The following is a 25,706-nucleotide window of genomic DNA, read 5'->3' as shown; positions in this document are numbered from 1 at the left end:
AAGAAAACGTTCCCCCCAGATATTTACCCTTTTTGATGCTCATCACTCACTCATAAAGACCTGAGTTTCACTCTGGTATCATTTTCCTTCAGCCTGGAAAGACTTTCTTTAGCATGTCTGGCAGTACACAGATGATGGCAACAAATTCCATCAGTTTTCCTTCTTCTGAAAACATCTGTATTTAACACACACTCCTGGAGGGTTGACTATCTTTCTTCCAGAACTTTATAGATGCAACTCCACTTGCCTTCTGATGATAAGTTCCTAGTCTTTGTGATGCTGTGTGTATGCAGTCTTGTTTTTCTCTGGCTGCCGTCAAGATTTTTAAAGTTAATCTTAAAGTTTTCAGTAATTTGAAAATGATGTGCCTAGGTATGGTTTTAGTCATATTCATCCTGTTTGGGACTCACTGAGCTTCTGAAATCTATAAATTTACGTTTTTCACCATATTTGGAAAGAGTCTGATCATTGTTCTTCAAGTACTTCTCCTGCCCCACTGTGTCTCTCGCCTCCCCTCTGGGCTCCATAGTTACGCTGCAGTGAGACACTTCACACTGCCCCATGAGTCCCTAAGGCTCTTCATGCTTTTCCCTCAATCATTTCCCCAGTTTTTCTTCAGACCAGATGATTTCTACTGATTTGTCTTTGAAGTCTGACTACTTCCTGTCATTTCCATTCTATTATGCCCATTCAGTGAATTTTTTATTTCAGGTGTTTATTTTCCAGTTCTAAAGTTTCCAACTGGCTTGTTTTGAAAAATATTTTCTACTCCTCTACCGAGATTTCCTATGTTTCTGTTCATTATGAGTGCATTTTCCTTCACCTCACTGAGCACAGTTACTAAGCCAGCTGTGAGGTGCTTGTTTGACTATCCAACACCTGGGTCATAACACGATTGGCGCCTGTGGACTGTCTTTTCCCTGAGGATGGTTCACATCCCCCTGGCTCTTTGTATGTTGAGTACTTTCAGATTGTAACATGTATATTGCAAATGTTATGTTGTAGAGACTCTGAATTCCATTATATTGCTCTGAAGAGAGTTTATGGTTTTGCTTTAGCAGGCGATTAATCTCATTAGATTCAAACTGCAAACTGTGTTGCTGTCGATTTTGTGGGAAGCGGTGGCCTCGCTCTCACTCCAGGTGGCTTCTCCCCATGCCCTGTGTGTGTGCACGGTTCAAGGCTTGGACAGAAATCTGAGCAGAGTTTATTCGCAGAATTCCTCGTTCCAGGATTTCTCCCCAGCAGCTGTGGATACCAGCTCCTCCCCTTAGTCTAACGAGGAAGCGCACGGTCTTTCCACCCAGAGTTTTAGCCACCACACCACCCCTGCAGTGACTGTGCAGCCCTCAGAGGGAAGATGTGCAAACAAGAGACACACTGTGTGCCGGCCCTGCCTCTAAGTCTAAGCTGCCCTCAGGATCTGCCTGCTGTCCCCTCTTCCAGAGTCCTCAGGTAGCTGCTTTTCTATCTTGTCCAGGGCTGATAATTGCCATCTACGGGAGAGTCATTTGTTGGAGCTGATTCTTCTATGCCGGAAATGACTCTACTGCATGGCTTTTCTATTCAGAAACCCAATGGTAGGCACAGAGGTCAGCAACAGGGCACTCGGAGAGAACTGCAGTGCCACCAGAGCCTCATCTCCACTGGGCAGGAGTCGGCCTCAGGGAAGCAAATGGGGATGGATGCTAAAACACTCTTCTCGGTTAACAACATGAATCCAGTTGCAAAAGGATAAATTTAAGATAATAAGTTAGGGCTTCCCTGGTGGCGCAGTGGTTGAGAGTCCGCCTGCCGATGCACGGGACACGGGTTCGTGCCCCGGTCTGGGAGGATCCCACATGCCGCGGAGCGGCTGGGCCCGTGAGCCATGGCCTCTGAGCCTGCGTGTCCAGAGCCTGTGCTCCGCAGCGGGAGAGGCCACAGCAGTGAGAGGCCCACGTACCGCAAAAAAAAAAAAAAAAGTTATACTTAACATTATTTTAGTAGCCCTTTTCATCTCTAAAACATTCCCCAAAGAATGATCAAATTAATAATCTGAGGTTTATTCTCCTATGAAAAGTAATTTCACACCTTAGAGGTTTGTCACATACACAGCTAGGGCCGGACTTTCATGCCCATGTTGGTTTGCGAAGGATGAAAAAGTCTCTTTTTGCTGCAGATCCTGGATCTCCAAGGGATGTGAACCTACTCACTGTGTAACAACAGCAAGAACAGCAATTATATAGCACTTGCTGTGTGCCAAGCACCACTCTGAGTTATTCATTCATATTAACTCATTTTACCCTCCCAGCAATGCCTATTATCGACCCCCCTTTTTTTTAAATTAATTTATTTTATTTTATTATTTATTTTTGGCTGAGTTGGGTCTTCGTTGCTGTGCACGGGCTTTCTCTAGTTGCAGCGAGAGGAGGCTACTCTTCGTTGCGGTGCGAGGGCTTCTCATTGTGGTGGCTTCTCTTGTTGCGGAGCACAGGCTGTAAGCATGCGGGCTTCAGTAGTTGTGGCACACAGGCTCAGTAGTTGTGGCTCACAGGCTCTAGAGCGCAGGCTCAGTAGTTGTGGTGCACGGGCTTAGTTGCTCCGCAGCATGTGGGATCTTCCCGGACCAGGGCTTGAACCCGTGTCCCCTGCATTGGCAGGTGGATTCTTAACCACTGCGCCACCAGGGAAGTCCCTGGACCCCTTGTAAGAGGAGAAAACAGGCTTGCACAAGATCACACAGCAAGTACATGGCACAGCGAGTACACGGCAGGGTGAGGACTGGCCAGGCCCCTGGCTCCAGAGCCTCTACTTACCCCCCACACTGACCTGGGGTCTGAGGGTTTTCTACAGGCGCCAGTGGGTACTGCTTGTTTTACAACGTTCAACTAATACATTTAGCATGTCAAGCCAAGTACGGTGCAGTTCTACAGAAATTCTCTCTTTTTTTTTTTTGGCTGCACTGGGAGGCTTGTGGGATTTTAGTTCCCCGACCAGGGATTGAACCCGGGCCCTCAGCAGTGAGAGCACAAAGTCCTAACCACTGGACCCAGAAATTCTCAATTTAGTAAACAAAGGCATCCAAGACCTTAACAATTAAATGTAATACACCTCTAACTATTTTTAAAGACTATTAGCTAAAGTAAAGATGAAAACTGTGTTGTAGAATTTTCTAGCACAAGAACTAAAATATATGCGGCCAAGAGCACTAGAAGTAGAAGGTGGTCACTGGGACCCTCTGTACTGTTTGTGAAGTACAGGATTAACTTTTAAGGTAGACCATGATAAATTAAACACACATATTTAATCTCTATAGGAACCACTATAAAATAACACAAAAGGGCAGAACTAAGAAGTCAATAAAGGACATAAAACAGAATTTTAAAAACTTGATTCACCAAAAAAAGAAAAAAGGGAGGAAAGGAGAAACAGATGGAAAAACAGAAATCAAACATCAAGATGGTAGATTTAAACCCAAGCACTCTAATAACCGCACTAAATGTAAACAGACTAAAGACTCCATCAAAAAGCAGAGATTAGCATCACTGATCATTAGAGAAATGCAGCAAATATACTACTCCACACCCATGAGGATGGCTACTATCAAAAAAACAGAAACAACTGGGACTTCACTAGTGGTCCAGTAGCTAAGACTCCATGCTCCCAATGCAGGGGGCCTGGGTTCGATCCCTGGTCAGGGAACTAGATCCCACATGCCACAACTAAGACCCGGCACAGCCAAATAAAATAAATAAATAAATAAATATTTTAAAAAGAACCAACCCAGAAACAATGAACGTGGAGAAATCTGAACCCCTGTCTGCTGCTGGTGGAAATGTAAAGCGGTGCAGCATTACCATATGATTCAGCAATTCCACTTCTGATTATATACTCAGAAGAACCAAAAACAGGGTCGTTAAGAGATATTTGTACACCAGTGTCCACAGCAGCATTATTCACAACAGCCAAGAAAGAAAAAAGTGGAAGCAACCCAAATACCCATTGACCAATGAGTGAATAAACAAGATGTGGTCCATCCATACAATGGAATGTTATTCAGCCTTAAAAAGGAGGAATTCTGACACCTGCTACAACATGGGTGACATTACACTAAGTGAAATAAGCCAGGCACAAGAGGACAAATAATGTATGATTCCACTTACATGAGGTCCCCTGGGTCGTCAAATCCATAGAGACAAAATGTAGGAGGGTGGGTGCCAAGGCTGGGAAGGGGACGGCAGTTAGCGTTTAATGGGGACAGAGTTTCAGTTTGAGAAGATGAGAAAGTTCCAGAGGCGGGTGGTGGTAAGTGTTGTACAACATCATAAATACACTTAATGCTACAGGCTATATATTTTTAAATGGTTAAAATGGTAAATTTCATGTTATGTATATCTCACTACAATAAAAAAATCTGGAAAAAGTGAAATTACATAATGCATATAAAGTGCCTCAATAAATGGTAGTTATTATAGTTATTTTTTTGAAAAGTAGAGATCGTCAGATTGGATAAAAAGCAAGACCAAATGATATGCACTTTATAACAGACAAGCTTTATACATAAAGACACAGAACACTGAAAGCACAGGATGGGAAAGATAGACTATGCAATTACTGAGCACAGGAACACTCATGCAGATATACTGATAGCAGACAAAGTAGACTTCGATCTTTCACAACAATAACAGCGTAAATTCATCAGGAAGATAAATCAATCGTCTTGGATTGATTTGTATGCACTGAATAAAACCTTGCAAATACATGAAGTTGCGAGAACTAAAAGGAAAAAGACAAATCCACAAATGTGATTGGAAACTTGAATACCCCTCTTTCAATAACTGATTGAACAAGTAGACAAAAAAAAAAAAAGAGTAAGGATATAAAAGATTTGGGCAGGGCTTCCCTGGTGGCGCGGTGGTTGGGAGTCCGCCTACCGATGCAGGGGACGCGGGTTCGTGCCCCGGTCCGGGAAGATCCCACGTGCCGCGGAGCGGCTGGGCCCGTGAGCCATGGCTGCTGAGCCTGCGCGTCTGGATCCTGTGCTCCGCAACGGGAGAGGCCACAACCATGAGAGGCCTGCGTACCGCCAAAAAAAAAAAAAAAAAAAAGGATTTGGGCAATATTTGACTCAACTGACAATTACAGAATATGACACTCAAAAAAAGTGTAATACACACTCTTCTTAACTGCAAACAAAATATTCACTAACAGACCGTATGCTTGACCATAAAACAAGTATCAACAAATTCAAAGGGTGAAAATCATACAGAGAATATTCTCTGACTAAATGGAATTATATTAGAAATCAGTAACAAAAGATATTTAGAAAATCTCCACATACTTGTAAATTAAACAACAGACTTCTAAATAACTCATGGATCAAACACTGGATATTTTAAAATATTTTTAACAGAAAGATAAAGTGCGACCTATCAGATTTTGTGTAGGAAACTAAAGCAGCGCTTAGAAAAAATTTTATAGTTTTTAATGGCTGTATAAGAGATGAAGACAAGTGTGAAATCACTGATCTGTGCTTCCATCTTAAGAAGACAGAAAAACGAGAGTGAATTCAACCGTATTAGGCAGATGAAAGGAAATAATTTGAATTAAGATGAAAGGAAAGAAATTGAATTAATATTTGTAAAACTTCCCACAAAGAAAACAGTGAACCCAGACAGCTTCACTAGTGAAGTCTACCAAAAAACTAAGGAAGAACTAATACCAATACTAAACAAAGTCCTTCAGAAAACAAAGGGGAAGGGAACCTGTCCTAGCTCGTTTATAAGGCCAGCAAGCAAGACTCAAACATAGGCCAGCATAATCCCGACAGAAATCCAGACAAGGACATTACGAGGGAAAAAATGCAGACTGACATCCCTCATGAATACAGACCCCAAACTGTAACAAAACATTAGCAAACTGCATTCAGTAAAACACAGAAAGGTGACAGAACACGACCAAATGAGTTTCTTCCAGGAACATAAGATTAACTTAACGTAGGACTTCCCTGGTGGTCCAGTGGAGAAGAATCTGCCTTCCAACGCAGGGGACACGGATTCAATCCCTGGTTGGGGAACTAAGATCCCACATGCTGCGGGGCAACTAAGACCCAACGCAGCCAAAAACAAAATTTAAAAATAAATAAATAAACATTTTTTTAAAAGTCTTTGTAACTTCGGGGAAAAAAAAAAGATTGACCTAACATACAAAAACCAGTCAATGCAATCAACCACTTTAATAGATTAAAGAGGAAAAAAACCATGTCACAATCTCAGCAGATGCAAAACGAGCATTTGACAAAATTTCAGGCCCATTCACGATAACCCTCAGCAAACTGCAAACAGGAGACACCCTCAGCGTGAGGCAGGGCATCTCCAAAAACCCCACAGCTGATGCCATAGCAGCAGTGAAGAGGCCAAGGCCACCCAGCCTTAGCCGGTCTAGTCAACACTGTCCTGTGGCTCAAGCCAGTGACGACAGAAAACAAAGCAAAAGCCACAAGGTTAGAAAGAGGAGTGATCGTGCCTCTGTACACACGGCATGGCTGTTCACATGGAAAATCCTAGGAAATCTTAAAAACCTACTATAATTTGTAGGTGAGGTCAGCAATGTTGCAAGAATATAAAGTCAATATGCAAAAGGCACTGTCATTTCTGTATACTAGCAACATGTAATTGGAAAGTGAAACTTAAATATCATTTACAACGGCACTCAAAACAGTCTGTTTGTGGGGATAAACTTAATAAAAGATGTGTGAGACCTGGACACAGAGAAAGATAAAACTGCTGAGACTTGTTCAAGGTCCACATAATGGAAAGACATACAATACTGGTACATATGTATCAACATGAACACACACACATATATGTGTGTATCTCCATTCATCCATGTGAATGGATTAGAGGACTCAATATTACTAAGATTGATTTCTCCCCAGATTGACCCAGACACAATCATAATCACAATCAAAGATAATCACAATCAAAATTACAGCAGGTTTTTTTTTTTTTTGAGGAACTGACAACCTGATTCTGAAATGTATATGAAAATACAAAGAACCTAGAATAGCCAGAGCAATTTTAAAAAAAAGAACAAGTGGGACTTCCCTGGTGGTCCAGTGGTTAAGACTCCAAGCTTCCAATGCAGGGGGTGCAGGTTCATATGTATCAACATGAACACACACACATATATGTGTGTATCTCCATTCATCCATGTGAATGGATTAGAGGACTCAATATTACTAAGATTGATTTCTCCCCAGATTGACCCAGACACAATCATAATCACAATCAAAGATAATCACAATCAAAATTACAGCAGGTTTTTTTTTTTTTTGAGGAACTGACAACCTGATTCTGAAATGTATATGAAAATACAAAGAACCTAGAATAGCCAGAGCAATTTTAAAAAAAAGAACAAGTGGGACTTCCCTGGTGGTCCAGTGGTTAAGACTCCAAGCTTCCAATGCAGGGGGTGCAGGTTCAATCCCTGGTCGGGGCACTAAGACCCCACATGCCACGGGGTGCAGCCAAAAAGTAAAAAAAAAATAAAATTAAAAAGAATTAAAAAGAATAAAAGCACAAGCATGGAGGACTTACACTGCTGTACCTGAAGACTTACTATAAAGTCACAAGACAGTGTGGATTGATGAACAGATAGACCAACGTAACAGAATAGAGAACCCAGAAATAGATCCTCACAAACACAGTCAAATGATTTTTGATAAGATGCCAAAGCAATTCAATGGAGAAAAGAAAGTTTTTTTCAAGAAATGGTGCTGGGACAGCTGGTTACTTACATGGAATAAAAAGTGAAACTACTAGACTCACATCACATGAAAAATTAATTAGAGATGGCTCACAGAGCTAAACACAAAACTGAATCTATAAACCTTCTACAAGCAACTACAGGAGACTATCTTAGGGGCTTTTGGTTAGGCAAAGACTTTTAAATAGGACACAGAAAGCATGAACCAAAAAAGAAACACAATTGATAAACTAAACTTCATCAATATTAAAAACTTCTGCTCATGAAAATACACCATTATGGTGGATATAAATTCCATGCATTTGCCAAAATCCATAGAATGATATATCACAGAGAGTACACTTTAATACATGCAAAAAAATCAACACCACCCACCAGAATGTCAGGGATGTGAGGATGGAAAGCAGACTGTGACCACTGAATCTAACTGTATCACAACGTGTGGCACCAACACACTGAAGGGGACAGGAAGACAGTGTTTTGACTGGGAACTGTAAGACCAACGATAAGAAGAAACCAAATATAAACATGGCACTCAAGGTGACAAATTTGTTTCTCAGAGCGGGGAGGTATATGGGAGAACAATTCTGAAACCGCTTTCTATGTACACTGGGGTGGGACAAATAAAAAAATGATGGTGATGGCAGTGAGAAGGTTACATATAAGCACTTTTCTAACAGACTACAGGTTACAGACACACAGGTGAACAGATACATAGTTACCTATCTGCTAAGAGGACTACAGGCAAGGACACCCCAGCAGCAACGCCCACACCTGCTGCCAGGTCCTCGTTTCTAAATCCCACTCTCCCATGAAACAAACCAACACTCCCCGGAGAACTGGGTGATTCTAGGGCTGAGGCGGGAACACAACAAGATGAAGGGAACCTGGCGTGGCTGGCAGTGCAAGAAAGGAAGGAAGCGCTCACAAGGGGCGGGGGGTGGGAGGGGTGGGCAACGACAAGGTCCTGGCGGCCAAGGCTGGAACGAGGTGGGCAGCCAAACCGACAGCGCGGAGCTGCGTCCCCACCAAAGTGCAGACGACACCCACGCGTCCATCCTCCTTACGGGAGTCCAGACCACACGGTGGGTCTTCCCCGGAGCTTCGCTCCCACCCCCGGGAGTGGCTGCCAAAGAGACGGGAGGACAGGACAAGGAGTGACACTCCTTGGCAGATCCCCCCTGAGCCAGGTGACCAGGCCGACAGCCCCCGTGATGTCGTGCGGACGTCAGGTGCCCTGATGTGATGTGACGAGAGCGCCACCTCACCTCTGGGGTCTTCTTTCCATAAACCACAACCCCTGTCTAACCAGGAGAAAACACAGCAGACAAAGCCCAAATCAGGGACACGCTACAAAACACCTGAGTGGTCCTCCCCCAAACCGTCAAGGTCACGAAAAAGTAGGCTCCCAGATGGGACCCCGAGCAGAAAGAGGACCCTGCGGCAGCGCGTGACCTGCAGCCTGGAGCGCGGGGAACAGTAACAGAGCACCGTCGCGTCTTAGTTTCCACAGTGTGCCTCGGTCTGCATCTTTCTGTTAACCTAAAACCACTCCAAAAGAGTTTAATTTTAAAAAGACGCTATTAATAATGCGAATAGGCAAGTCAAACAATGGGAGGTAATACTCTCTCTCTATATATATACATATATCTGACATGGCTTGTATCCAGAAGACCTAGAGGAAATTACAACTTGATAATTTTTATAATTTTGTTTTATTCATTTATTTTTGGCTGCATTGGGTCTTCGTTGCTGCGCGTGGGCTTTCTCTAGTTGCGACGAGCGGGGGCTACTCTTCGTTGCGGTGTGCGGGCTTCTCATTGTGGTGGCTTCTCTTGAGAAGCACGGGCTCTAGGCTCGTGGGCTTCAGTAGTTATGGCACGCAGGCTCAGTACTTGTGGCACATGGTCTTAGCTGCTCCGCGGCATGTGGGATCTTCCCAGACCAGGGATCGAACCCGTGTCCCCTGCACTGGCAGGCGGGTTCTTTACCACTGTGCCACCAGGGAAGTCTCTACAACTTGATAATTTTTTAAAAAGGCAGGGGGCTTTCCTGGTGGTCCAGTGGTTAAGAATTCACCTTCCAATGCATGGGACGAGGGTTTGATCCCTGGTCGGGAAACTAAGATCCCACATGCTGCGGGGCAACTACTGAGCACATGGGCCACAACTAGAAAGCCCGCGTGCTGCAACTACAGAGCCCATGCGCCGTGGAGCCTGCGCGCCACAACTAGAGAGAAGCCCACGTGCCACAGCAGAGGATCCCGCATGCTGCAAGGAAGATCCCATGTGCCGCAACTGAGACACAGCAAAAAATAAATTTAAAAAATAAATATTTAAAATTTTTAAATTAAAATTAAAAAAGGCAAAAAACTTGATCAGATGCTTCGAGCGGGTGTCGCAGATGGACGCATGCCCAGCATCACTGCTCAAGGAGATGCAGATGGAAGACACTAGTGAACACCGCCCTGCCCACCAGGCCCCACATGGCAGTCTCACGCCCACAGAACACAAGTGCAAGAATGTGCATGACCCCATCACCCAAGACAATGCCAGGAACCCACCCAAGTGCTGTCCCAGGTCAGGCATTGCGCTGCGGACAGCCAGGGCGCTCCACAGACCATGGAGTCTAACACAGCACCATGAAGGAACGTGGCAGAAATCAGAACCATGCCGGCTCCTGGGGAGCAGGGCTGGGAAGGCTTACGAGGTCTCAGTCAGCCCAGGGTAGCTTAGACAGACACTGTTCCTCACAGAACCGGGGCTGGGAGGCCCAAGGTCCAGGTGCCGGCAGATCCGGCCTCTGGTGAGGGCCCTTCCCGGCCTGCAGACGGCTGCCTTCTCGCGGTCCTCCTGGCCTTGCCTGGTGTGTGAGCAGGGAGGGGGGTCTCTGTCTTCCTCTTGTTATCAGGGCACCGATCCCCTCATGGGCCCCCCTCACCCTGATCACCCTCCCAAGGCCCCACCTGCAGACAACATCACGCTGGGGGTCAGGGCTTCGACACAAGGATTCGGGGGACACAACATGAGGGAACCTTTAGGGATGACAGAAATGTGCTCTATCATGCCAGTGTGCAAGTTACACAGCTATATACATTTGTCAAAACTGGGCAAACTGAACCTATGCACTTCACTTATGTGGATTATATGTAATCACGAACTGAATAAATGTAATTCATTTTCTATTTTGAAAATCTTATTGGAGCCAAAAATCTAAGGAATTGGGTCCAAAAATTTCTACAAGGTAATGAAAAGTTTGGTGAGAATTTAAATTGTACCATGTGTTCTCTCATGACTCTCATTTATCCTTAGAAGCACTGGTTTCAAGGAAGAAGTCACTGTGATTCTGAACAAGTAACACGTCAGGTAACGGCGGGGCGGGGCGGGGTGGGGGGAATTATTCAGGTCCCTCAATAGCTGTTGGGTGCTGGGCCAGAAAACCACATAAACAGCTCTCCGCCCTGCCCGGGTGACCACGGCAGGGGGCAGACGCGATCTTCCAGCCTTGCGGGCAGCTGTGGCTGGAGAGGGGAGAGGGGCAGGTGGTCACCAACTTCACAGTTCACGTGTGCTGCCCTTTCCTTCTCCCACCGTCGAGCACAACGCAGGAGGGCCCGCGGCATCTCCAGAGCCTCCGTGCGGGTACCTCCAGTCAGCCTCTCGGCGAGCAAAGGGCGCCAACGGGCAATATGAGAACCGCGGACCTTCTCATTCTGCTGCTTCCCATTCTGAAAATCCCCCCACGCCCAAGGAAGATCAGCGCAGTGAACGATCTGACCGACGTAAAGGACACACTCCCGGCTGCTGACACTTACGGCTCGGGGGCCTCAGCAGTCCCGAGACGGAGCTGCCGGTTGGACCCTTGGAGCCCACCTGGGGGGGTCCTTGGCCTTGGGGACGCGGGATTCCCAGTGCTGTGGTGACCAGAGGTCGTTCTTCAACTGAATTACGCGACAAATCACAGCTTACCTCGAGGCACAGGGCGATGCAGGGAGGGGCGGGCGGCGCCCTAGGGGTGCGGGGGTGAGCACCCTCGAGCCGCGGCTGCTCCGCCTTTGGGAGGAGCGCCCAGGGCCAGGTGGGGTGAGCGTGTGCCAGGAAGAGAAACTTTCCGGAAAACGCAGGTTTGATTTCCTTCTAGGAGCTCCTGAGATCACCGTGGCCGTTCAGACTCTGGCTAACACAGCCTGCTGCGGAGGCACGGGGAGGAGCAGAGAAGCATGGGGCCCAGCTCTGCCCCCGGCCCCGCAGGGGCCCGGGGAACAGGACAAAAGGGCCACCCTGGCGCTCGGGCACCGAGGAGCTACGTTGGCTCGAACGCTGCTCCTTGAAACGCTGTGATACGTGCGTCCGAACCCCGGTCTCAATTAAACCGAAACTAAAGCGTCAATTAAATCGTCCTGGTGACGACGCACACAGACCCTGCGGGACCAGACTGGACACTGTGGGGGCGATATCCACCTCAGGGCCCTCCCGCGCGGCCGGGGCGGCGGGGGCCGCGGAGGAGCAGGGCGGCCGGACCCCGCGCCCTCCGCCCCGCCCCGCCATTACCGCCTGGCCCAGGGTCTGCACCTCAAGGGTAGCCCCCCGCCCTCTCCCCGCGCGCCCGCCCCAGGCCCCTCACTCACCCCCGCGCCCTTCGGGTTCCTCTTTCGTACCCCCCGCCCTCCAGGCGGTCGCGCTGCGCCCCCTGGGACTTGTAGTCTCTCTGCAGCCCGAGCCTGGGTACCAGGGAGCGTGGCTCCCAGCCCAAAACTACACCTCCCGGCGGTCCACGCGAGAGCCCGCCCCCGCCAGGCCAGGGTTCTTGCGACATCTGCAAGCGCGCGCGGAGCGGCCTGGGAAGTGTAGTCTAGGGCCCTGAATAGGGCAGCGGAAGCGACGGGAGACCTGTGCTGGCCGGGGGGACAGCTGTTCGTGGACGGTCGGCGAGGCTGCCCGTCGGTGTCCGGCGGGGCAGCGATTCCGGAGACAGGACGGGGTTACACAGCCGCGTCCCGGAGGGCGGCGCCGCGCTGCGAACAGGGTTCCGGCTGCGCCTCTGGAATCGGCCTGGGGGCCGCTCCCGGCGCCCGGGGGCCCGGCCCGCGCTCGGGCGCGGTGGACGGCGGGGCCGGGAAAAGGCCTCTGTGGGGTTTGCATCCTCTGTGCGCGGTTCCCCAGGAAGGACGCTGTTCCGGGACTGCCCCTCGCCCAGCTCTGCCACTTTCGGGACCTCAGGCGGAGCCCTTCTCACGGGGTGGGGTCGGGGTACGTGGGATCCCCGGGGCCTGGTCCGCACCAAGCCTGCCTCTGGGGAAGGCTGTGACGAGGAGCTTGGAGAAAAGAGAGTAAGACCGACCACCCCCCTTGTCGTGCTTTCTGTGCCGTTGGGCGGGGGCCGACTTTCCTTAAGGGCGGCTACTCGGAGAGCAGTGTCTGGGCCGGTGGGTCTGAGCAGAGAGGCCTGCATCGGAACGGGCACCCACGCCGAAGACTGCAGTCCGCATGGACGCCTGTAACACGGGCTTTTCGCGTCTCTCCCGAACCTCCTCATTCAGTATGAAGAGGGGTGCATGGGAAAGACGCGTGGTCTCGGGTTTCCTTGAACTGGTGAAGCTGGTCGGACTGGTGGTTCTTTCCACGAAAGCTCCCACCCCGTGGCCTTGTGGTGCCTCCCAGGCGCTGGGAATGCTCCCCAGTCAGTCCCAAAGACCATGGGGTCTAGGTGACAGGACTGTTGGCGTCCCAGGCTGGTTTGTCCCGACAGGATGACACCGGAGGACGTCCGCCTTGTGGCCTCAGGCTCTGCCTCTGCTCTGTGTCCTGCACGCTCCTCGCTTCTCAGCACGTGGGGTCGCATGTGTGCGATCAAAGGGCCAGGACCCCGTCGGCCTCGGTAGGGGCATCGGAGTGAGAGTCAGGGCAGGTTAGGGTCAGGGTCTACAGTTATACGGAGTGCTGTAGGACAGCTGGCACCAGCCTACGCCTGGCCCCTGGACTCCCAGTTGGCTTCTGCACCAGCTGGCCATCCGGCCCGAATTCCACGGGTTCTCTTCCCCTTGGGAGCCGCCTCAGGACGTTCATCCCAAGTTTGAATGTCCAGAGTTTTCAACAGAAATAAAGCATCTTGCAGTGTGAGGCTACTCTCCAAGTAAGAGAACTGGGGCAGAAGGACAAGTCGCATTTGTGTCTTCTCTTCCCAAGGACAGCGGTAGCTGAGTTTCTTTAGTTGGAGGCGGGGGCTTGATCCCAGGGTGGCCCTCGGGGGCCTCCGTGGGAGGAGCTGATGTTGGCTCCAAGAGCGATCTCGTGGCACTGCTTTTCTGTCTGTCAGAGATGTGGCGGGGGCGGGGGGGGCGCTCTAGGCGTGCAGGCTTCAGTAGTTGTGGCTCACGGGCTGTAGAGCGCAGGCTCAGTAGTTGTGGCACACCGGCTTAGTTGCTCCGCAGCATGTGGGATCTTCCTTGACCAGGACTCGACCCGTGTCCTATGCATTGGCAGGTGGATTCTTAACCACTGCGCCACCAGGGAAGCCCAATGGTGTGACTCTTGATGGCAATGGTAAAGTCTCTCAAGGACAAAATTGTGCCTGGGAATGTGACAGCTCTCGTGGGCCCCTGCGGTCGGGAGGAACCTGCACGGTTCCTGCACTGGGATGTTTGAGAAACATCCTTGGGCAGCAGAGCAGCATCTCTGCCACCGGGGGCCCCGCACCCGCCTGCCGTGCCTGTTGCAGAATCATTGCTCCGTCGGACTTTGGTCCACTTCCACTTTCTTGGTGGTTTTCTGAAGGCAGGGGAAACAGTGTTCTTCGCCGCCTGCTGCAGCCCCACGTGGCCCTAAGGTCAGGCCATCCGCTAATAACAGATCATTTACTATCAAGGGGTGACCTTCTCACTCCAGCTATTCTCAGTCCTGTCAAATGTGGGTTTCCTGAAAATGCTGCCAAAGAAGCCTGCAGACGGACAAAGCACGTGCATTCTCGACTGACTCCCTGCAGAGTCCCCATCGGTGGCTGGAGTCTGGGTCAGGGTGGGCGTGCAGTGGGGAGGAGGCTTGGTTCGGATCGGGTGAGGGTCCCCAGGCCGGTGGCACAGCAAGGCGAGGGATCTGAGGCATCTTTTCGTGGGATCCATTGAAAGCCTCGTGTTTACATTTTTTCCCCCTAAAGTTTCTGAAATGAACAATAAAATTATCTGCAACTTTTATCTTTCCTTGTAGGAGTTTCTTGAAGGCTCATGTAACCCGCTGTCCCCTCGACACCTCTGCTTGGAAGTCTCATCCATACTTCACACCCGTGGGCCCACAGGGAACCCCCATCTCACTAAGCTGAGGAAGTTTCTTCTACTTCTTACTTGGTTTTTCTGTTTGTTTGGTTTTGGTTTTGTTTTTAACCGGGAATGGATGTTGGGTTTTGTCAAAAGCTTTTTTAAAAATCGACTGAGAGGGCTTCCCTGGTGGCGCAGTGGTTGAGAGTCCGCCTGCCGATGCAGGGGACACGGGTTCGTGCCCCGGTCCGGGAAGATCCCACATGCTGCAGAGCGGCTGGGCCCGTGAGCCATGGCCGCTGAGCCTGCGCGTCCGGAGCCTGTGCTCCGCAACGGGAGAGGCCACAACAGTGAGAGGCCCGCGTACCGCAAAAAAAAAAAAAAAAAAAAAAATCTATTGAGAAGCGCCTGTTCATGTGGTGAATTACATTGATTCTCTAATGTTAAACCAACCTTATGTTCCATCTGGTCATGATATGTTACCCTTTCTATATATTGCTGTGTCAATTTGCTAAGGTTCTCCAAGTTAAGAATTAATTTGCTAAGAATTTTTGCATCTGTGTTGCAAGGGACATCGGCCTGTGGTTTTCCTGTAAGGCCTTTGTTTGTTATCAGGGTCACGTTGGCCTCATAGAAGGGTCAGGGTTAGCCTCCGCTTGAATTTTCCGGACCAAGTAGCAGAGAATTGGTCTTGACTCTTCCTTAAATGTGTGGTAGACTTTTTACCAGTGAAGCCATCTGGGCCTGGAATTCTCTTTGTGAGAAGGTTTTTAACCATCATTTCAATTTCTTTAGTGAAGTTATCTACTTATGTCTGAGCAGGCTTTGGCGATCTTCGGCTGGTTGCCAGATGTGAACTGACCTTGGTGCTGGGCATTTTGTATTCCATCAGTATTTGAGCTTTGTTCTAGGATGCGCAAAAGTTACTTGGAAAGAGTTTGACCCTTTTGGATCTTTCTTTTGAGCTTTGTGAGGAGATTCTGGGCAGCATTCACTGTTCCTCACTCCTGAGGCCAGCCCTTCTGAGTGCCCTCGCAGCCCCCGCGGGTCCGAGTGTGCACGTGTGCTCGCCTGCGCCTGCCCACCCTGCCTGCCCCTCTGCGGCTCCGTCCTGGGCACTCCAGCCGCACTGGGCCCTCTGGGCCATCAGCTCCATCTCCTGATTCGGGGGGTCCTGGGCCCCGCATCTTGGGGGTCACTGTCCTCGGTCACCCGATGTCCAATACCTTGAGGGCGGTCGTCTCCTGGATCTTGCCTGGGTTTTAGCTGGTTGGGGGTGGGGTGATCGGCCCAGTGGCGCCATCTGGCTACGAGCAGAAGTCTGTTTCTGTTTTTGTTTTTATCTCCAGCTCCACACTTTCCTTCCAAACTCCCAGTTCCTGCTCCTCAGAGAAAACAGCCCTCTTGAGAGTGTGTTGTGGTTCCCCGCCTCCCCAGCAATACACGGGAAAGTTATGCTGGCTTCCTGGGTCAGCTTCCAGTGTTAGCTGTCAGGTGTTTGCTCTGGGCAGCGCCGTGTGGGACTCGCCCCCAGCGGCCGCCCCGCACAGGCCTGTCTCCCGGCAGTGGCATCCAGGGCCATGTCGTCAGTGGTGTGGAGTGTCAGGGCTCAGCCAGCTCCCTGAGTGCCAGCCCCTGCTCTGTAAGGCGGGCAGGGGGTTACCTGGCCCCCTCCAAGGGCAGGGAGAGGCCTGGCAAGGCCTGGGGAGCAGTGGGGGGCGGGGGCGGGACACGTCATGGACGTGAGGAAGAGTCTGTGTCAGGTGAGTGGCTGCTGGGCGGTGGCCCCGTATGGTCCAGACGAGGCTGAGAGAGCTGTCCTGGGGCCTTCTGAGGATCCCCAAGAGTTGCACAGTCCCAGTTCCATCAGGTTGGTGGGGAGTATGAGGACGTCTCTTAGGAGCCCATCCGGTTGAAGAATTTCCAGGCTAAGATGGAAAATAAATTTACTGTCTTAAGGACCACAGAAATGCCAAATCCCTTAGAGCAGTCCCGTGGGGGGAGGCCCCCTGCAGGCCACAGGGAGCAACGTGGGAAGCGGGCCGGCTGCCAGCAAAACCCGCCAGGGTCAGCGCCTGGATTGAGTCAGCGTCCCGCAGAAGTCTCTGCGGTCGAGGTTTCCGCCTGGGCCTGTGTGCAGACTTTCCCTGAGTGGGAATTTCCCAGCTGAGGGTGGGGGGTTGATTCACTGTGGGGAGGGCTAGGAGAAACAAAAAGTCAGGCGCTAATATTTTTGTGTGTTGAAGTGGAATCAGTACATGTTTCGTGTTTGTCGTGCATCTCCTGTTGAGATGGTGAGCTTTGCCACCAAATCATCGTTCAGGGGAGGGCATTATTTACATTCGTTGCTTTAAGATGAAATCCAACTAAACTTATATAAGTAAGTGTTGAAAATTTAAGAGAATTTTTGGAATAACCTGCATATAAGTTTAATTAAGATAGGTGTCTGGCAGTTATATACCTCCAGGTATCTGGAGGATTTTGTTGATTCAGATAAAGTTGAAAAGGAAATAGAATGTCGGGAATTCCCTAGCAGTCCAGTGGTTAGGACTTAGCATTTTCACTGCCGGGGCCCAGCTTCAGTACCTGGCCGGGGAGCTAAGATCCCACAAGCCGAGTGGCGAGGCCAAAAACAAAGAAAAACAAATAGAATGTATTACCTTTGTAAATAGTTTAAAATATTAGAAGGTGAGCAAGAGACATGAAGAGACATTTCATTGAACAAGGTCTACAGATGGCCGGTAGGCGGATGTAAAGATGCTCGGCATCATTTGCCATCAGGGAAATGCAAGTTAAAACCACATGAGGGGCTTCCCTTCCCTGGTGGCGCAGTGGTTGAGAGTCCGCCTGCCGATGCAGGGGACACGGGTTCGTGCCCCGGTCCGGGAAGATCCCACATGCCGCGGAGCGGCTGGGCCCGTGAGCCATGGCCGCTGAGCCTGCGCGTCCGGAGCCTGTGCTCCGCAACGGGAGAGGCCACAACAGTGAGAGGCCCGCGTACCGCAAAAAAAACACAAAAAACAAAAAACCACATGAGGTACCACCACTCACCCATCAGAATGGCTAAAATTAAAAATAGTGACAACACCGAGTGCTGTCGAGGCTGCAGAGGACCCGGATCACTGTTGCATTGCTGGTGGGGAGTGAAAGGGAACAGGCCCTGGGAGGCTGTCTGACAGTTTCTCATAAACTGAACATCACCTACCGCATATGCTGGCAGTGGCACTCCGGGGCATTTATTCCAGAGAGACGAAAACTGATGTCCACGGTGGCTTTGTCTGTAAAACCCAAACCTGGCAACCACCCAGGTGTTCCAGGTGGCAGAGCAGGTCAGCCAGCTGTGGGGCACCACCTGCGCCAGGGGGGCTGCGGGCATTGGCTGGGTGAAAAAAAGCCAGTCTCAAAAGCACCCTTATTCCTGAAATGACAGAGTTATGGAGGTGGAGAACAGACGACAGTGGGTGGGGGCAGCTGGAAGGCTCCTTGCGGGGGCCACTCTGCACCTGACTGCGGGGTGTTCCCGGGATCACACATGGGACCAGATGACAACTAAGCACACAGTGAGCAACGCCACGGTTTTGGGAAGACGTTCCCGTCGGGGAAATGGGGTAGCTTCTCTGCCCCCGTCTGGACTTGACCGTCTCAGGGTCTTTGTTTCTGTCCGTCTCCTGAAACCCAGTGGCCTTTCTCATGCTCAGCTTTTCCTGTAAGATGGCTGCTCAGACAAAGGGTTCCCAGCCCCTCCACATCCTGCCGCTGCAGAAAGGGGGGACCCTCTGGCTGGGCCAGGGTCGCCCAGAGGAGCCTGAGGCACAAACAGCCCGCACCCCCGACCCAGGGCTCCCAGAGCGCCTGTGGGCATTTCTGTTGCGTCAACCCAGGAAGGAGGTACCCCGGGCGCCCAGGGAGCAGGCGTGTCCAGGCTCGCCTCCCACTGCTTCCCGCTCCTGGAAGGGCGGGGCAGGCAATTATCCGCTCTGCACTGGGTTCCCTGGGGGCTGCCCTCCCCCGCCCCCGGTAAGAGAGCGTTCTCTGCAGGAGCTCAGAAGGTGATGTGACCTGGGTGGGCATGGGCAGGCTCAGGACCCCCAGCCCCACGGAGCCCCTCGGGCCTGTCCCCCACTCCCCACGCCCGCTGGGCACCTGCACAGCCCAGGGAAGAGCAGGTGAAGGTCCTTAGCTCTTCCCAAGCAGAGCTTCCCAAGCTCTTCTTATGCTCTTCCAAGCATAAGCTCTTCCTTATGCGGGGGGAGGTCGATCATCAGCTAATTCATTGCCCGCAATTAGAAGGCGGCCTTAATTGCTCTTTACAACCCTAACCAGGCCGGTTTCCCCGGGTTGTGGTGTGGGCTGCCTGCAAATGTCACGCAGACCTTTGGGTGGGGCTGTCATCTGAAGAGCAGCAGGAAGGTGTGCCGGGTGCCCAGACACTCCACCCGGAGCTTACATTCCAGGGTCCTCACCGCGTGGGGACTGTGTAGTCACCGGTCACCTGGTGAAGGGCTGGGTGGGGACAGCACCTTGGGGGTGCCGGCTTCCGGGACGCCGTGCCTGCCAAGCAGACCTCTGGGCCCCACGTGCACCTCGCTCACGGCTGAAAGACCAAGAGCACGTTTAACCTTTGCTGGAATCTTCTCAGAGCTCCAGGGACACAGCCCAGCAGGGAGGCCAGTCCCCTGCTTGTCATTAGCAAACCTCTGAGCTGGGCTGGGATGACCTGGGTCTAGCTGCCTCTGGGGCTCAACCATCCCTGGCTGGGGCCCTGGGGATGGCGCGTTCCCAAGCCAGCCTGCAGGTGGCGCCCTCGTGCAGCAGGCGGCAGCCAGCGCCTCAGCTGTCCCAGGCCCTCGGACTGCAGAGGGAGCCGGCCTGGGCCTGGACCCTTTCCTGGAGGCGCAGAAATGTGTGTGTGTGTGTGCTCCTGGGCTGGCACTGAGGCCCCGTTCCCTGGGGGAGGAGAAGGGGACCCCGCCTCGACCAGCGACACCCAGTGCCTCCCTGTTCCAGGAACCCGAAGACCCCCCACCATGGCTGCCTGGGGTCCCCAAAACTGGGAGCAGCGCTGGGACAGCCCCAGCAAACTCGGGCTGTCAGGCCTGCCCAGCACACAGGTCCCCGCCCTCATTTTCTGTGTCGTCCCTGGGACTTGGAGGGGCTGTTCCTTCCCCTGCAGCCGTGTTCCTGTACCTCGTCTCAGACCTCAGACCTCCCCTTCCATCCGATCACACAGCCCCTCGCCCTCGCCATGGGAGGGTCCTGGTCGGTTCCTGGGCCCGGACGCTGGGACCCCCAGTGGCACACCTCCTCCCTGACCCACACCCAGGCCGCCCCCACCCACCGAAGCCCGCGTGGCCACAGCCACCCATTCACCCAGACACACGAGTCAGGGTCTCCAGAAACAGACCAGCAGGACGCACATGGACAGACAGAGATTCATTATGAGGACTTGGCGGGCATGGAGGCCGAGAGCCCCGGGGTGTGCAGTCGGCCAGCTGGAGGCCCCGAGAGCGCGGGGTCGCTCTGGGCCAGAGGCTGGAGGCATCCCCTTAGTGGGGAGGACCGGCCTCCTTGTTCCATTCAGGCCCTTGACATATCAGACAAGGCCCACCCTCACAGGAGGGCCATCTGCTTTCCTTGGCCCACCGATTTGTGTTAATCTCATGGAAAAACGCCTGGGACGAGGTCTGGACACATACCTGGGCTCCCCGTGGCCCAGCCAAGCTGACACTAAACCAGCCCAGACCCTGGCTTGCTGTGGGGACTTGGGACTGCGTCGGGGCTGCTGCAAAGAGTGACAAACACATAGCATGAGTGCACACGTGTGCCCGTGAAAAGCAGATTGAATGCTTGGAAAGCCTGGTGGAGGACATGTGTCCCCACGATTCCCAGGATGGCAGGAACCGCCGCAGGGCCGGCTGCGCGTGGCCTGGCGTTCCTAGGAGTTAGGTTGACTCCAAATGTGTATCTTTTCAAAACTCCTCCCACTTTATAGTCTTAACTGACCAACCGCCAGTCCATCAGTAAAAACAACAAACGCCCACAGGGGACAAGTGGCTTCCAGGACACAAACCAAATGCACTGATCCTGACCAGTGCCCTGGGATCCCACGGCCCCGAGCAGCCCTCCCCTCCGACTCCCGACTCACTGCTCAGTGGACGCAGTGTGAGGAAGAGGGAGGCGGCACATCCAGGGCTGGTCATCAGGCGGCTGCGTCCACCCTCGCAGACAGCTGCGGGACCCTCCCCGTGGAGCCTTGTGCCACACCAGCCACTCTGGGTTCCCAGCCACAGAAAGGCAGAGACGCTGCTGTTTCCAGGCACCTGACTGACACGGGGTTGGTCTGGAAGTGTCTTTTCCTGCCTCGTCCCCCGTTGCTCAGGACCAGCCACGTCCTGGCTGACCTCTGGGTGGACAGAGCCTTCCCTTGCACCTCGCATTCCCAGGATTTCCCCTGCCTCTGTCCTCCTCGGTCCCTGGGCTGGCCTTTGCCCCGGGCCAGGGTCAGCTCTGCCTTCCCATCTGGACAGGGTGGCTGGGAACGCGGTCGGGCCAGCATCCCACGCCCCCCGGGCCCTCCAGGGCGACCATGGGGGCCTCCGACTTTCAGCCCATGCAATACTTAACCCTGAGCACCAAGCCCCACCCTGGGCAAATATTTATTTGGCAATTAAGGGCTCACCGGGACGAAGGCCATGGAAGGTTCTCACAGCCGCAGAGGCACAGGAGTAAACCGCAGTGGCCGGCTGGCGGGGAGGGAGAGGGGTCATCAGCGTGGGGGCCCGGGCCGTGGGAGGGGAGCTGGCTGCACCTTGGGGATTTCGGGCCACTCCACAGCAACGCCCCACCCAGCAGGAGGCCACGCTTGAGGGGCTTTGGACGTCCATCCCCAGTGCAGGAGGCGTGGGCAGCCCGCACAGGACGTGTCCCAGTGCCTGGCCGCAGTGTACTGAGGCCCCAGTAGCGGGACCGGAAGCGCCTGTACCCTGCGGGGGCCAAGGCCTGGAGACACACCCGAGGGTCGCAGAGCTCCCAGCCTGGGGGTGGAACGGTGCCCTTGCCCCGGAGCTCACGTACAGCAGTGGGACTGCTGCAGGCCGCTCCTGACGGCACCACCCCCAGACCTTGCTCACCGTGGAGGGGCCGTGGTGGGCATGGCATGTCCTGCAGGGGCCTCAGTCAGGCAGGCTCGAAGGCCAGGAAGGGGGCTGTGGCCTGTCTCTCCCGACCACAGCGGCAGCGTGGGCAGGGCTGGGCCCAGAGCTGGCTTCCGCCTGGATTCCAGCCAGGACACCTCCTGCCCAGGCCCTCGGGGTGCCCTGGAGGGAGAAGCTGGGCGGGGGCTGTGTCCTCGGTCTAGCCTCGGTCCCCTCGCCAACCCCCAGGAATCTCCTGGGCAGGTGCAGGTGCCACCCAGGCAGACCCTGTTCCCCTCTGCTCTCTGGGCGCTGGGCCTGCGGTCAGGTGCATAGAGGGGCCACACACCACAGAGCCCGGCCCACATAGAGCTGAGCCATCCAGGGAGTGATGGGCCTTGTCCCAGTCAAGGCCTGGCCGCCAGCTGAAAGAGAGCCCCAGGATCCCAGGCAGAAATGTGAAGCATGGCCGTGGCAGATCCTGGCAGGGCCCCTCAGCCCCCGGGGCATGAGCACAGATGTGCAGCTGGTGAGGATGGACAGCAAGGGGGGCGGTGGGAGGGGAGGAGGGGGACACAGGCCAGGGGGGCTGGGGAGGCCCCACAGTTCTGACTGGGGGCAGCCCCCCTCTCCGGCCACCCTGGAGTGTTGGCCTGCGGCGTGGTCCCAGTGTCCCCGGGGAGCAACACCAAAGGGACCACAGTGCCTGGCCTTCCGTGTGGCCCAGGATGCGGCCAGCCTGCAGAGCCTGGGGGCCGGTTCTCCACCTACTTCTGACTGGATCTGGGAGGAGCCAGGAGGCCTCCCTGTGGCTCATCTGCAGAGTGGACGTGAGCCGGGGACACCAGTGGGGCAGTCACCTACCAGGCCACTGGCTCTCTGAGCTCATCCCTGGAATTCTGATCAGAAACAGGCAGCAGGGCGCTCACCCAGTGCCCCAAAAACCAACTTGTTATGCACAGATAATACAGGCCGACCTCTGCGGGTTCCGTTCCAGACCACCCAACACGGCGAATGTCACAATGAAGTGAATCGCGCGTTTGCTTTCCAGAGCATATAAGTTATATTTACACTGTACTGTAGTTTATTAAGTGTGCAATAGCATTATGTCTAAGAGAACCAATGTGCACACCTTAATTTCAAAATACTTTATTGCTAAGAAATGCTGTCATCTGACAATGCAGGGTTGCCACACACCTTCAATTTGTGAAACACAGTATCCGCGAAATGCAATGAAGACTACAGTGTGCCTACATTAGGCTGTGCGGCTACCACGCCCCGTCAGGGAGGTGTCATAACGGCAAAGTGAGAAGATACAACATGGCCTTGGATGGAACGAGCGTAATTGGGTTTTTAACCCGGTATTTATTTACTTGGATTTACTTACATCAGTGCCTAGGAAAACGTTTGTAAGGAAGCGTATGGAGATGCCAGCGCCTTCCGTGTGGGGTGGCGCTGCTGGCGGCTCCTTCCCACAGTCCAGCGCATCTTCCCCCATGAGTACTGGCTTGGTCGCCAGGGAAAACCCTGCCGCGTGCCGGTGATCTCCTGCCCGCGGTGCGGCTCCCCGGCTCTTTCTGCGTGAGTGGGCCCGTGGGCACCCCGCAGTTGCCTCCCACTGCCCGGCTCACTGCCAAGGGCCCCTTGGTTAAACACGGGAATTGCCAACCACTTTTAAGAGCCGGTGCCTCCCACCCAGGGGCCCACCGAGCCCCCCACCCTGGGGCAGACCGCACAGCGGGAGCCATGGAGAACAGCACTTGTCGAGCGTTTCTGGCGGCAGCGAAGTGCTGGGCACGGCTGGCTCTCTTCTCATCTCCCACGGCCTCGGCTCTGTCTTGCAGTCCCAAGGCCTGGCCTCCGGCTGCTGCACTGCCCAGCGCCTGCACGGGCTGGAGGGCCCGGTGCCTCACCGCTCTTCAGAGAGAGCTGGGGGTGGTCGCAGGTTCCAGCCCATGGGCTTCTCGAGTCCACATTTCACCCCAGAAGGAAACACTGCGGAGCTGATGCTACATCACTGCATCCCTCTCACCCTGGGGAGAGAGCCTGGCTGTTGGCCTCCCGAAGTTGCAGAAACCAGCTCGCGGGACCTCGCGGGCAAGGCCTTCTCCATCACCAGAGCCCTCGGCTGCCACTCTGGCCTTGCAGGCCCCTGCCTGGGCCCTGGGACTCGAGCGGGCTGGTGCCTGGTGGAGGGGGCGCCCCGCTGGCTGGCACGGGCCTGGGAGCTTGCCAGACTTTGGACTCTAAGCGTTCTGACCCTGGGCCGACCCCAGGCCCCCTGAACTTCTGATGGCCTGGACCTGGACATGCCTCCCAGGCGCACCTTCCCAGTCGAGGGCCAGGCTGTGGCCTCAGCAGGCACACAGCAGGGCTGGACCTGGTCCCCAGTCACTTCCCGGTGGTGGGTAGGGCAACGCGGGCACACGCACACATGTGCACGTGCTCCGAGGAGGTCCTGCCAGCCGCCCATCAGTGCCCTGCCACCACACACACTGGTGGACACGGGAAGCCGTCTCCCGGTGCCCCCAAGGGCTGAAAGAGCCCACGGTCAGCGCTGCCCTTTTCTACTCCGGGCATCTGAGCTATCCCTGCAAGCAGAGGTGATTGCCCCAGAGGCACAGGACAGAAAGCTGGACGTGGGGAGGCTGTCACCACGTGGAGGCTGATGGGGGTCCAGCTCTGACACCAGCCCTGGTGCAGGGCAGCCCGGGCTCCCCTGTCTGGGGTCAGACCCTCGCCCTGACCCAGTGCTTTGTTCCAGGGACACCACTGACCCCCGCTGTTGGGGGTCATGGTCATGGTTCCAGCACCGTGGCCTCCCTCCCACCCTCCCTGGCCTGGACCTGCTGGGCACCCCCAAACTCAGACCTGCCCCCGGGCAGCGGGGCCCCTCCTGGTCTTTGTCTGCCGCTGCCACTTGTCACTCCTTCCCGGGCGAGGGCACCTCATCCTTCACCAGCTCCCGTACACGCGTGATTTCCCTGCAGATCTGATACCACATGCTCCACCAATGGTCCTTCCAGTTCCTGCTCCCCTGGACATAAATTTCCCCCAAACTGGGTGAGAGGAGCAAGCACACCCCCCAAGCTCCTGCATCTGCACCCCTTGGGTCTGTGCTCTTCACCTGCTTCTCTGGTGGTGCCCTGGCTCCCCCAGCAACGTTACGAGTCTGAACCAAATTCACCTCTCGATGCTGTTTCTCTGATTCTTGGTGCTAGATGCTTGCCTAAGCACAGCTTCCTGGAGGTGATTCCCTTGTGAAAAGATGTTACCTTGAGGCCAGAGGATTCTAATGTGTCAATTCTTCAAATATCTTTTTTTTTTTTTTGGCCGAGCCACGTGCCTTGTGGGATCTTAGTTCCCCAACCGGGGATTGAACCCACGTCCCCTGCAGTGGGAGCAAGGAGCCCTAAACACGGGACCGCCAGGGAATTCCCTCAAATATCTTACATGTCGGGACAGTAAGCTCTTTTCCTGTCATGTTTTCCATTGGAAATGACGAGACGTTTTCCTTGTTCCCCGCATATGATGATTTGTCTTCTGATATGCTGTCTCTACTCCCCTCACCTGGA

At 53.4% G+C, this 25,706-nt stretch overlaps 1 protein-coding gene and 1 long non-coding RNA gene across 16 annotated transcripts in view; one reads left to right on the top strand and one right to left on the bottom strand.

The window, feature by feature from the left end:
• The window catches only part of C1H1orf159 (chromosome 1 C1orf159 homolog), a 28,493-nt gene extending 16,150 nt beyond the window's left edge, over positions 1-12,343 (bottom strand). For all 14 annotated transcript variants that reach the window (XR_016390877.1, XM_089902383.1, XM_089902399.1 and 11 more), the window contains exon 1: positions 11,718-12,343. The gene's annotated coding sequence lies outside the window, so the exon portion shown is untranslated. The remainder of the gene's footprint in view (positions 1-11,717) is intronic.
• LOC149750848 (uncharacterized) lies at positions 11,131-16,460 on the top strand. 2 transcript variants are annotated; one of them, XR_016390893.1, is made up of 2 exons: positions 11,131-13,078; positions 14,952-16,460. It is a non-coding gene; the product is annotated as an uncharacterized LOC149750848 (long non-coding RNA). The 2 variants fall into 2 exon arrangements; XR_016390892.1 differs by having other exon boundaries at positions 11,131-13,881.
• Positions 16,461-25,706: the final 9,246 nt, after the last annotated feature.

The sequence above is a fragment of the Delphinapterus leucas genome, chromosome 1 (assembly GCF_059928025.1).
Source record: "Delphinapterus leucas isolate spDelLeu-1000000601 "Yukka" chromosome 1, BTC_Dleu_Yukka2, whole genome shotgun sequence".
Classification (NCBI taxonomy): Eukaryota; Metazoa; Chordata; class Mammalia; order Artiodactyla; family Monodontidae; genus Delphinapterus; species Delphinapterus leucas.
The sequence above is the reverse complement of the archived record's forward strand: the minus strand, read 5'-3'. Positions and strand labels throughout refer to the sequence as shown.